Source organism: Pteronotus mesoamericanus, unplaced genomic scaffold (assembly GCF_021234165.1).
Source record: "Pteronotus mesoamericanus isolate MK-2021 breed Mesoamerican mustached bat unplaced genomic scaffold, CSHL_Meso_final contig_502, whole genome shotgun sequence".
Taxonomy (NCBI): Eukaryota; Metazoa; Chordata; class Mammalia; order Chiroptera; family Mormoopidae; genus Pteronotus; species Pteronotus mesoamericanus.
Window position 1 is genome coordinate 7206984 of NW_026555187.1, and position 13130 is coordinate 7220113.

Sequence of the window (13130 nt, forward strand, 5' to 3'; positions counted from 1 at the left end):
GCAGATGGTGCAGCCACTGTGGAAAGCAGCATGGAGTTTCCTCAAAAAATTTAAAATGGAACCGCTTATGACCCAGCAGTTCCACTCTGTGAACATATCCAAAACATCCCAAAACACTAATTCAAAAGAATATATGGACTGTGCGGGGCCGTGGTGATGTGAAGCCCAAGCTCCGTAGGCCTCCTCCGATCTGCTGGGTGCTCGCCCTCGCTGCCCTCCCCGTCCCATGGAGAAGACGGAGCTGGTCCAGAAGGCGAAGCTGGCGGAGCAGGACCAACGCTATGACGACATGGTCATCTGCATGAAGGCCGAGACGGAACAGGGCGCCCAGCGGCCCAACGAGGAGCACAACCTGCTCTCGGTGGCCTGCAAGGACGTGGTCGGGGGCCACTGGGCCGCGGGACCTGGAGGGACCTGGAGAGCAGAAGACTGGCTCGTCGGACATGAAGTTGCCGCTGATTGAGGGCTATCGGGAGAAAGTGGAGTCGGAGCTGCGGCCCAGCTGCACGACAGTCCTGGAGTTGCTGGGTATTTAAGAGCCAACGCAACCAATCCAGAGAGGACGGTCTTCTACCTGAAAATGAAGGCGATTACTTCCGGTGCCTTGCTGAAGTTGCATGTGGTGATGATCGAAAACAAACGACAGGTAATTCCCAAGGAGCTTACCAAGAGGCTTTTGATGTAAGCAAGGAGGCGCAGCCCACTCACCCAGTCCGCCTGGGGCTGGCTCTTAACCGTTCTGTTTTCTACTATGAGACCCTGCATAGCCCAGAGCTTGCCTGCACACTGCTTAAAGCGCTTCGAATGAGGCCATTGCAGAACTCAATGCACTGAACGAGGGCTCATGAAAAGACAGCACCCTCATCTTGCAGCTGCTTAGGGACAGCCTCACAGGATGGACATCGGACAGCACCCGAGAAGAATGTGATGTAGCAGAAGAGGCAGAAAACCAACTACATACAGGGTATCGTCCTTCTTCCCCCCAGAAACCTTTATGCACATCTCCATTCCTTATTCCATTTGGATTTCCTAGAGCAAAGAAACCCATTCATGTGTATGGAATCAACTGTTTATAGTCTTTTCACACTGCAGCTTTGGGAAAACTCCATTCCTTGACCTGTGTTTGTCTTGGCCTTCCTGGTATGCAGTTATTACTGTAGAAAAGTATTAATACCTTCATTTCACGTTAATGTAAGTAATTTCCAAACGCTTACTTGGAGGACTAAAAAACGTATCTGGTATTTAAGTAATCTGAACCAGTGCTGCATGTGACTGTGTTTTGTATCACTGCGGAGATAAAAACTTAGTTACAATTTAAAGAGTGTCTTACATAACTTCATTTCTACATTCCCTCCCTCGCTCTTCTTTGAGGGTTTCCTTTCAGTAAACAGCTTTTCCACGTTCATGTATTCCTTTTGGGTTGGAATCCAGAAGTAGTATTAGGTTGAATGAGAAAGCATTTGGCATTTCTGGGTTGGAGGTCACAAACTGAAACACCTCCTGTGTCGTATGGTGGAGGGTGCCTGAGTCTGCAGCGACAGGCGGTTTCCTTCTTTCCTCTTCATTTACTGCTGTTTCCGTTGACAACTTCCCTTCATGCCACTTATTCCTCCAAAAAAAAAATTATATATATATATATGCACCCTTATGTTCATTGCAACGTTATTTACAGCAGCCAAGACTTGGAAGCAGCCTAAGGAGCCCATTAGTAGATGAGTGGATAAAAATGCTGTGATGTATTTATACAAAGGAATACTACTTAGTTGTAAAAAAGGGAAATCTTATTTTTTTTGAGACAGCATGAATGGGCCTGGAGAGTATTATGCCAAGTGAAATAAATCAGTTACTAAAAGACAAATACCATGTGATCTCAGTCATATGTGGAACCTAATGAGCAAAATAAACTAATAAAACAGAAGCAGACTCATGGATACAGAGAACAGACTGACAGCTCTCCGAGGGGCGGGGGTTCAGGGCTGAGCGGGAAAGGCAAAGGGATTGAGAAAAGAAAGAAAGAAAAGAAAGACTCATGGACACAGACTACGGTATGGGGACTGCCAGAGAAAAGGGAGCTCAGGGGAGTAGAAGTGGGTGAAGGGGACTCACGGGGACAGAAGGAGGTCTGACTTGGGGTGGTGAACACACAGCACAGATGAGGCGCTGTAGGATTGTACACCTGAAACCCATATAATTGTATTAACCAGTGTCACCCCAATACAGTCAATAAAAAAATAAATGAGAAACGCCTACTAACTCCACAGAATAAAGGGTAAAGGATATTTGTAAAGAAAAGACTATATAAATATGTCTGAAATGTGTGAAAGATGAACAATCTCATTCATAATAAGAGAAACTAATTAAAAACACACTGACAGACTATTTTTCACCTATTAAGTTGACAAAGTCTGAAAAGTCAATAAACTAAATCGCTGGGAGTTTAGGGTAATAAGCACCTCTATACTTTGTAAGTGGAAGTGTAAAATAATAATATATTTAAGGAAGAGAAATTTGGCGATATTTACTATAGTCACAGTGCTCGTACCATTTGACTCCCTTCTAGGAATTTGTCCTAAAATATTCTCTCATCTGTGAAGTGATATATATACAAAGTTATTCATTGCATCATTATTTAAAATAATATAAAGTTGAAAACAAAAGGAAGGAAGGAAGGAAGGAAGGAAGGAAGGAAGGAAGGAAGGAAGGAAGGAAGAAAGGAAGGAAAGAAGGAAGGGAGGAAAGAAGGAAGGGAGAGAGGGAGGGAGGAGTGGGGGAGGGTCCAGATAATAAATAATGCTGTTACATTATTTAGTTGGCGCTGTGTGGACGTGTGGCTTAAAGAGAGGCTTTCAGTGCCAGGAATTTCTTTGCAATATATCTTGTTAAACACCAAGGATTTGTGCTTTAAATTTTGCCTAATGCTTTTTCTAGTACTGTTTCCTTCATTTGGGGAGATAACATCACAGTATAAAGAGAGAAGACTCCGTTATTTCCAAATCCATAGATTTCTCGAGGCTGGGAAATGTCAACTCAGCACCTGAATAAATAAAACACGAGCCCATTAGTGCAGCTGAGGTGGCCTGTCAGCGTTATTAGGCCGCGCTGCGCACAGGAAGCCAGCTGCGTGAGGCCCTCGCTAATGACGGCGTCTCGGGAGGGCCGAGCAAACCCAGGCTTTGCTTTCTGAGTAAGCATGCCGATGTTTATTTTCCAGGGAAGGGTCTCACTGCATTTTCAGGCTGCTGTAATTCAAACCCTTGCCTCCTAGGGTCTTCCCGTCCTGCTGTGAATGGATGCGCCCAGCGAGGTTCCAGAGTGGCGCTCAGCCCGGCGGCCCTGACACACGCAACGACGCGGCAGTCACGGCCTCTTCCCCAGACCTTACATCCCTGAGGCTGGTGTTCTCCAGGGCAGCCCCTCCCTGCACGGCCCCCTGTGTGTCTGAGAATAAACTCCTGAGCTTTACCACACGAGCTCAGGTGGGAAATGTTAATGTTCAACAGCACAGACCTGGACCCAGACCGTCCAGATCAAGCCCCAGCCTTGCCGCTGGCTAGCTGTGTAACCTTGGCAAGTTCCTAGCCTTTCGGGGCCTCAGTTTACTCCTCTGTGAAAAGGAACCACGATCTTACCTGTCACATAACGTTCAGCAAAGAATTAAATAGTATTATCGCATATAAAGCACATAGAACAATGCATTCAGTAAGCACTCTATGTTTGTTCAGGTTATTTGTAGTAGCTGTGTGAGCATGCACCGGTACCCTAACCTCTCTGTGCTTTAGTTCCCTAATCTATAAAATTTAAATACTAAAGGTACCTACTTTATAGGGTTGTTAGAAGCATTTAATTAACAAATTCATGCACTGTATGTAATGAATTGCCTGCAACAGAGTAAGCATTCACTAAACATTGGTTATTATTATTTGATCTCTTTTCTTATAGAAATGCAGATAGGAAGCTGGGCTGAATATAATTTATGCAAAATGTTTACCAATTTTCAGGAAAAAAGTTGATTCTTTAATATAATCTATTTTTTCCAATTACAAAGGAAATATATTTCTATAATAACACATTTATAAAATACAGAAAAAATTTTTCATAATTTCACTAAGCAATTATATACATTTCATACATTTTATACTTTTTCTTCCAGTCCCTTCTCTACTGTACTGTACACAAACTCTGAGCAGGGTAAAAGAAAATCATCATTTTTTCAGTGTAAAATTTTTATATTTAGAATTAGCCAGCTGGACTCAGTTTGGATGATCCCAATTTTGTTGGCAACATCCAAAGCGCCCTAGTCTGGGGCCAGTCGAACATATGCCCTTCTTCTGCCCGTCAGGCCTGACCAGGTGCTGACGTTGGCCACGGCAGCGTCATAGAGCTTCTTCACGCCTGTTTGATCCGGTGCTCATTGGCCTTGACCTCCACAGTGAGCACACGTGTACCGCTGTCTTCTACCTTCTTCACAGCGGACTCCGTTCTCAGGGGGAGCGCGATGATGGTGCAGGGGCCAAGCTTGTTTGTCCTGGGGGTGCTCTTCCCAGGATGCCTAGGCTGCCTTTGGAACAGCAGGGTCTTAGGGCCCTGGAAGGTGGCTGCCTTGCAGATCTTTTTTGTGTGGCTGCAGATGCCTTTCAGCACTGCTTTCTTTGCCCTCCAGGCCTTTGCTGTGGCTTCAGCTTTGGGAGGGCAAGGGCTTCCTTCTCTGCTTTGGGCACCATCTTCGTGAAAAGAAGAAATCACAATGTTTAACACTGGGCCCTTGAATTCCTTTTAAAGGAGAACTATCTTCCTTTAACAAAATCCCTTAATAACGTTGCTTGGGTAGGAGGTGCTCTTGTCAGGGCATCGATAATAGCTAAGGATACAGAAAGAAAGCTAAACCACTCAGTCACAGGACTGGACAGGACCTTTGCAGTATAGAACGAGTACAATGAGGAGAAAAGCAGGCAGGAGTTTGAGAAATGTACTGAAATGGCCAAGGGTCTTTGAAAAATGGGAAGGTCTAATGTTACAATTGTAATCATATGTTACATAAACACCCTCCACATTCGCAAACTGGGTGATCTGTTATCACCAACAGGGCTTTGTGCCAGTGTACATGTGTTTTTGTGTCTGTGTGAGTCATGGAGATGCGCTGAGCCCCACATTTGGACCAGCGTGGTGCAGGGAAGACACCGGGGCTGCGTGTGGATCAGACTGAGTACCCGTCCCCTGCCTCTTCAATGACAGGACACCGGAGTTTTAGCTGAGAACATAGCTACTCGGCTGAAGTCTACATTTCCTGCTCTCTTGCAGCCAGCTGTGGCCACATGAAATGTTCCGGCCAAAAAGATGGAGGAACGATGGGTGCTACTTCTCGGCCCAGGTGATAAAGCGTGTAAGTAACACACCTTGGAAAAGACTATGCTTCCTCCAGAGGCCCTGGGCTTTGCCTCCGATGCCGTGGCTCGGTCAGACTTTCAGATGTCTCCCTTGTTGGGGGGCGGGGCGGAGGTGGGAAAGGTCAAGCGTGTCTGGCTCCAGCAAGAAGCAGGTTGTGAAAGAGACACAGGCTTCGGGGCCAAACTCTCTCGTGTCCACTTCACTATAAAACTAGGGAGAACAACGGACAAAAGTCCTTCCCAGAGAGGGGAACCAGAGTCCGGCCCAAAAGTCACTCCACGGCAAGGGCAAGGGGCCTTCTCAGTGCGTCCCGCAGAACCTGCTCCGAACCAGAATCTGCCGCGTGTCTCCTATGCCTCCCTCTTCTAAGTAAGAGTTTTTATGGCAACTGTCCTGGTCTTAGTCCACCATTTCATGCTACATATATAGACGGGAACACAGATGATGTGGGGTTTTGTTTTAGGTGTTCAGAAAGGCTGTTGCATGCTCACAGCCTTTCAACCCCGACTTGGCCACGTAAGAATGGGTCCAGGACCTGGAATACTTCCTACGAAGAGTTAAAGAGCCCTTGCAGCCTGTGATTGGGATCACCACCCTGTGTGGGAATCTCTTACCTTGTTTCAGGCTCAGTGACCACCGGCACACTTCGGGGGTATCATGAGTTTGGTCCCCACCAGCGCAATAAAGGGAATAGTGCAATAAAGCAAGTCACGCAAATTTTTTGGTTTCCCAGTCTATATAAGTTACGTTTACACCATACTAGAGTCTATTAAATGTCCAACAGCATTATGCCTAAAAAACAATGTACTTACTTTCCTTTAAAAATACTTTATTGCTAAAAAAATCCCAGCCATCATCTGCATGAGCCTTCGGCGAGTTGCAATCTTATCGCTGATGGAAGGTCTTGTCCTGATGGTTAGGCTTGTTGACCGATCAGGGTGGTGACTGCTGGAGGTTGGGTGGCTGTGACAATTTCTTAAAATGAGACAACAATGAAATTCATTGCATTGATTGGCAATTTCTTAGCAGCATGTGATGCCCTTTGATAGCAGTTTACCTGCTTTAGAACTTCTTTGAATATTGGAATCAATCCTCTCAAACCCTGCCACTGCTTTATCAGCTAAGTTTATGTAATATTCTAAATCCTTTGTTGTCTTTTCAACTCTTCACAGCATCTTCACCAAGAGTAGAGCCCACCTCAAGAAACCACCAGTTTTTGCTCTGACCAGTGTGGCTCAGCTGGTTGGGCGTCATTCTATAAAGTGAAAGGTTACCAGTTCAATTCCCCGTCAGGGCACATGCCTGGGTTGCAGGTTCGGTCCCCCGTTGGGGTGCGGACAGGAGGCAAATGATCAGCATTTCCCTCTCACATCGATGTTTCTCTCCCTCTCATTCTCCTTCCCTTCCCCTCTCTCTAAAAGTAAATAACTAAAATCTTTTTTAAAAAAGAAAAGAAACAACTTCTTTTGTTTATTTATAAGAAGCAACACCTCAACTGTTAAAGTTTGATCATGAGATTACAGTAATTCAGTCATATCTCCAGGCTCAATTCTAATTCTAGGTCTCTTGCTATTTGTACCATATCTGCAGCTACTTCCTCCACTGAAGTCTTGAATCCCTCAAAGTCATCCATGAGGGTTGACATCAACTTCTTCCAAATTCCTATTACTGTTGATATTTTGACCCTTCCATGAATCACAAATATTCTTAATGACATCTAGAATAGTGAATTCTTTCCAGAAGGTTTCAATTCACACAGACCAGAGCCATCACAGGAATCATTACATATGGCAGCTTTAGCCTTACAAAATGTATTTTTTAAATAATAAAACTTGAAAGTCAAAATTACTCCTTGATCCATGAGCTGCAGAATAGATGTTGCATTAGCAGGTGTGAAAACAACCTTAATCTCATTGTATATCCCCGTCAGAGCTCTTAGGTGACCAAGTGCATTGTTAGTGAGCTGTGATGTTTTGAAAGGAATCTTTTTTTTTCTGAGCAGTATGTCTCAAAAGTGGGTTTTAAATAGTCAGTAAACTATGTTCTAACAGATGTGCTATCATTCAAGTTTTGTTGTTTCATTGATAGAGCACAGGCAGAGTAGATTGAGCATAATTTTTAAGGTCCCTAGACTTTTTGGAATAGAAATGATCATTGGCTTCATCCTAAAATCACCAGCTGCATGAGCCCCTAACAAGAGAACCAGCCTGTCCTTTGAAGCTTTGAAGTGAGGTATTAACTTTTCTAGCCAAAAAAACCCCAGGTGGCATCTTCATCCAAGATAAGGCTGTTTCATTTGCATTGAAAATCTCTTGTTTAATGTATCCACCTTCATTAATTACCTTAGATAGATCGAGAAAACTGCCTGCAGCTTTTAAGTCAGCATTTGCTGCTTCATGTTGCACTTTTATGCTCTGGATATGGCTTCTTCCCTCAAACTTACCTTATGAAATGACATATGCACCAGATTATTCAATTGTAAGATTGTTTAAAATAGAAAAGACTGAAATTAACTCAAGTATCCATCAGTAGAGTGAGATAATTAAATTATGGTAATCCAATAAAATATTGTGAGATGTTTTTCACAACAGGGAAGTTTCCATGTACTGCTTTAGAAAAGTCTCTGATATATTAAGTTTACTAGGGCTATCAGGCCAAGGTACACAAACTACATGGCTTAGGACATTAGAAATGCATTGCCTTACAGCTCTGGAGGCTGGAAGTCCAAAATCAAGGCATCAGCAGGGCCACGCTTCCTCCAAAGCCTCAGGGGGAGGACCCTGCCTTGCTCCTTCAGCTCCTGCTGGTGGCCAGCACTCCGTGGCTTGCAGCTGTATCCCTCAGTCTGTCATCATGTGGCATTCTCTCCAGATGTCTGCATCCAAATTTCCCTCTTCTTATAAGGACACTGGTCATTCTGGATTAGGGTGGACCCTAAAACCTCATCTTAACTTGATTATACCTTCAAACACCCTATTACCAAATAAGGCCCCATTCACAGGTGTTAAAGTTTAGGGCTTCGATGTGTCTTTTAGGGGGACTACTATACCATAATAGTGCAGAATGGTATAGTATGCTGCCTTTTGTGTAAGAAATGGGATAAATACAGCGCTAGTTTTTATACAGAAACCGTAGAAAAATACACAAGAAAATAGTAAGTTTTTATTCTCAGAAGTAGGGACTCAGGCGGGTAGAGGCAAACATAGAAGTGAGATTATATGCTTTCTTGCACTGTTATTTTTAACTAGTGCACAGTTACCTGTTCGAAAAAAAATAAAATAATGACAGAAAAATCACTGTGAGATGCTGAGAGCAGGAGGGTACCAGATGGAGGCAGAGCCTGGCGTCTGGGTGGCCCGGCCAGGCCCAGACGCGCGAGCTGGCAGCGAAGCCCCAGGACTCACAGCACAGGTGGCCCAGAAGCTTCCACATGCTAGTCAGGGGCAGGGGAGACTGGAGGTGGCAGTTCAATGTCGGACAGAGGTGACATCTTGGAGGGGTCTTTATGTGGCTTTTCACCCAGCGGACATCTCACCTATTGGCCAGGTCCCAGAGGACTTGCCTGTGAGCGTCCATGAGATAATGCCCTGAAAACTTGGGAAAACAATGTGAAAGGACCTCGACGGGGGGCACAGGATTTTGGAGAAACAGCCTTTATTTCCGTGAATGTGATCCCTGGGGCCGAGCCCTGCCCCGGCCTCGCTCCCTCGCGTTGGGCCAGGCGCTCGGCCTCGCTGTTTCTCAGTTTGGTCCCCTGTAAAACAGCTTCCCATTTCCATTTTTGCGCTCACCTCCGCACCTCACTAGGGCTCAGGCGGCCTAGCTGGCGGAGGAAACGGCGGGCAGCGCGGCAGAGCCGAAGCTGTCAGCAGCACTGCGGGGTTCAGCCATCTCTCCCTGCGATGAGGCCCAGACGGAGGCTGCTGCCTGGCCTTGGAAGCAGGGTGGGCAGGAGCCTCGGGGCCACCGCCAGCCCGCAGCCACTCCGAGACGTGAGCAACGACGCTTTGTTGTCAAAAGCGCTCCTGTGCGGGCTGGCTTATTATCCCTGCCGACCGGCCCAAGCTGATTGACATCAAGCGCTGTCTAACTCACAGGGCCACTGCGAAACCCAGCGGAGCTCAGGCATAGAGCACTCCAACAGGGGCGGGGACAGCGTTAGCGCCGCAGGCGCAGCTCGCTTCATTGTGCTTTGCAGATGCTGCATTTTTTTAAAAAGATTTTATTTATTTATTTCGAGAAGAGGGGAGGGGAAGGAGAAAGAGAGGGAGAGAACCATCAATGTGTTGTTGCCTCTTCCACGCTCCCCACTCACCCCACGCTGGGAACCTGGCCCACAACCCAGGCATGTGCCCTGACTGGGAATTGAACCAGAGACCCTTTAGTTCGCAGGGTGGCACTCAATCCACTGAGCCACACCAGCCAGGGCAGATGCTGCCTTATTTTTACAAATTGAAGGTAAGACACTCCACCAGCAAAGAGTACAGCTTACTAAAGGCTCAGACGATGGTTGGCATTTTTTAGCAAGACAATATTTTTTAATTAAGGTATGAACACTGATTTTTTTAGACATAATGGTATTGCACACAATACAGTATAGAGTCATGTAACTTCTATATGTACTGGAAAACCAAAACCTATTAGAGGGTAATGATGGGGAGGTCCCACCTGTCCTGGTCAAGGCCATTTGTTTAGAAATCAGTGTGATCATCAGTCAACACAATTGGCAAGAGATCTCAGGACAGTGCCCAGGAGAGAGAGGGCATAACTGGGTTTTTCTAAATTTTTTATTTATTGCTTTTAAAAGAGAGAAAGAGGATGTGAGAGAAAGAAAGAAACGTCGAGCTGTCGTTCCGCTTATTGATGCATTCATTGGCTGATTCTTGTATGTGTCCTGACCAGAGGTCAAACCACACCTTGGTGCATCCCAACAACGTGAGCGGTCTCTCCTAACCTCCCCCCACCCCACCCCCAATGCCAGGACTTCACCCTTTTGGGGAAGAGCTGGCAGGAAGAGCCCCAAGCACACCTCTAACCTCCGTGGACATGGTGATCTGGAAATCACCACCCCATTTGGTCATCAGAGGGCCACTGCTGACCCGCACCTCTCATTTTTACCACAGCTGCGCACAGGATTTGCCCCAGCCGGTGTGCTTGGTCTTCCTGGTTCAGGAGATCCGGTCAGTGTGACTCAAGCGAAATACGATCTTCCTCCTGCTGAAGAAGAGGGAAGAGGGTGACCATGGGCAGGTGACCACAGGGCGGGGACGAGCCCAGCTGGGAGCTCTGACGTGTAGGCTGAGCAGGCGACCGGGACCTAAAAGAGTGCGTTATAGCTGCCTTCTCACACTTTCTCCATCAAAACACTTAATACCACTTGAAAGGATCTGCTTTTATTTGCAACATTTAAGTGTTGATGTTTTTCCTGCACCTGCTAAGTCACTAGGAAAAACCAGCACTCTTTCTTCCAGCCAATGGAACTGTGCTGTTAAAAGCTGGAATGAGTAGGCTTTACCCTGCTTTGGCTCATGGAAGAAACACTCATTCTTAGGAGGAAAAAAACCCACTTAGTAAATAAGTACGAGGACAAAGACAATGTTTAGTCAAAGGGTCAAATACAGGAAAGAAAAGTCCTTGATCTATTGTCAATGTAAGAAACGTCCAAACCTGTAAGAATTTTTATGAGTTTATTTGAGCCAAACTGATGACAATTGCTGGGAAACAGATTGAGAGAATGCAATAGAAATGGGCAGTTTTGCACCTTATTTTATACATCACAATCAAAAGAGGAGGTGTAAGTGGGTTACATTAAATCCACTGGTGACGGATTGGAGAGGTGGGAGGAAGGGGGTAGGGGAAGCTCTGGGACTGGATAACAAGGAAAGTGACAGAGACACACTTCTCCTACCCAGGCAGCTGCAGGATGGCTGACAGTCAACAACTAACACGGTGACAATAACCACTGGAGGGGCCGTGGTCTCCCCCGGTGGGCTGCCCATGCTTTGAGGGGTCCAGAAAAAGGAAATTGGACAAGACAATAGACAAGTGCAATTAAGGTGAAGACTGACTTTTGTCAAGGAAGCTCCCAGCCTAGGACATGACTGCCCACCGTGACCCGCTTATAGTGAGGAAGTTTTAATTTCAGACCCTCCTGTGTGGTTACTGTAGGTCTCTGAGTTGGCAAGGCCGTCTCGCAGGCCTCCCCTGAGCTTGTCAGGTTTCGTGTGTGGCCCCTTTACATCCACAGCAGGGACAAGACATTCTCCGTTAAGGAAGTGTCGTTGTATGGCTGGTCCCAGACACACTGCAGCAGGATGGAAGGATGTGGAGGGATCGGTACCAAGGCATCAGAGCCCGCTCTTCCTGTGAAGAAACTGACGTCGAGCGGAGCTCTGCGACCAGCCGCCAATCTATTAGGCACAAAGTGGTAGAGCCGGGAACCAAATGCAGGTGTCCTGACTCCAAGCCCCGAGCTTCCTCTTCTCCATGCTGCCCACGTGCCAGGAAGCCTTCATGCCTGAGCTGTCTTACTCACATGTCGCACAATTCCACATGGAACTAGTGTGTGTCAGACACGCTTACATTTGCCAAAAGCAAGCCACACATCAGTGAGACAGGATGTACCACCCCTTCCTGGGGTCTGTCCCTGTCCTCTGTTTGGCTCTTCCACCCTCTAGCTAGCCAGTCCCCTGCACTGGCATCTCTGTTTCAATAGTCAGTGGGGTTTCTGCCTCCTCCTTAGGCCGACGGTCTCTGCCACAGCAGCGTCTGGACACTTTCTATGTTTCAGGACTCAGCAGGCACAGACAATAACGCGTAGTGTGGGTTTTACTAAGGAGTATGTGTAAAAATGCCACGTTGGGCGTAGTCGTGTTCACGATCATCCTGGGTCAGGCGGGATGCGGTTCCATCTTGAGGGACAGGAAATCCAGAGCAACAGCGATGCAAACAAGAAAGAGCTGTTTCCCTGGCACACGCACTACACCTAGGAAAGTGACCCAAGGGCCTGACTCCACAGCCCCAGCGTCGTCGGAGACCCGGGGGTGGTCGCTCTGCTTCTACTTCAAGCTGGAAGGCGGAGGGCAGCGCAGGCGCACACGCACACGCGCGCACGTGCACCTGCACACACACATACACCATTAGCCCGATCAAATAATTGAAGGAGGCTGCCGTTTGAAGTACCTAGCTCCAGAACACTTGGCCATCGCGGCCACACACACGCACGCCCACGGACACGCACGTGCACGCACACACGGAGCGGAGTTCTCCAGGTAGGAAGCAGGGCGCCGGCCCAGGAATCGGTCGCCCTCCATTCAGATGTCAATCTAAACTGCAACGAGGCGACCAAGCCAAGCCATAGCTTTCGGGTGCACATGCTTAATCCGTCGGAACTCGGCACTCGCTACTGAAGTTTTCCGCTCTTGACAGCTGGACTGAGCTAGGTGCTGCCACTGCCAAACCTGCGGAGGAGAGACGGAGAGGAGAGGGTCTGAAGCCCGGTGTTTTCCGCGGCAGCGATGCGGGGCAGACCTTGATTCGACTGAATCGATCGGGCCCGCATCGTATCTGGAGTTGACTCCTGATCGCAGGGATGTTCCCCTGAGAGCCGGCCACACTGTCGGGGAGCCCCCATCACCCCGCTGCCTGTCTGCTCCTGGTGCTGCTGGGACTGGACCTCCAGCGGCGCTCGGCTCTCCCAGGAAGGGGCTGCTGGGAGCACGTTCCAGATGGCGCTTCTCTCCCTC

General features: G+C 47.3%; 1 pseudogene; it reads left to right on the forward strand.

The window, feature by feature from the left end:
- Positions 1–205: 205 nt before the first annotated feature.
- LOC129074933 (14-3-3 protein theta-like) lies at positions 206–10575 on the forward strand (annotated as a pseudogene).
- The last annotated feature ends 2555 nt before the right edge of the window (positions 10576–13130 follow it).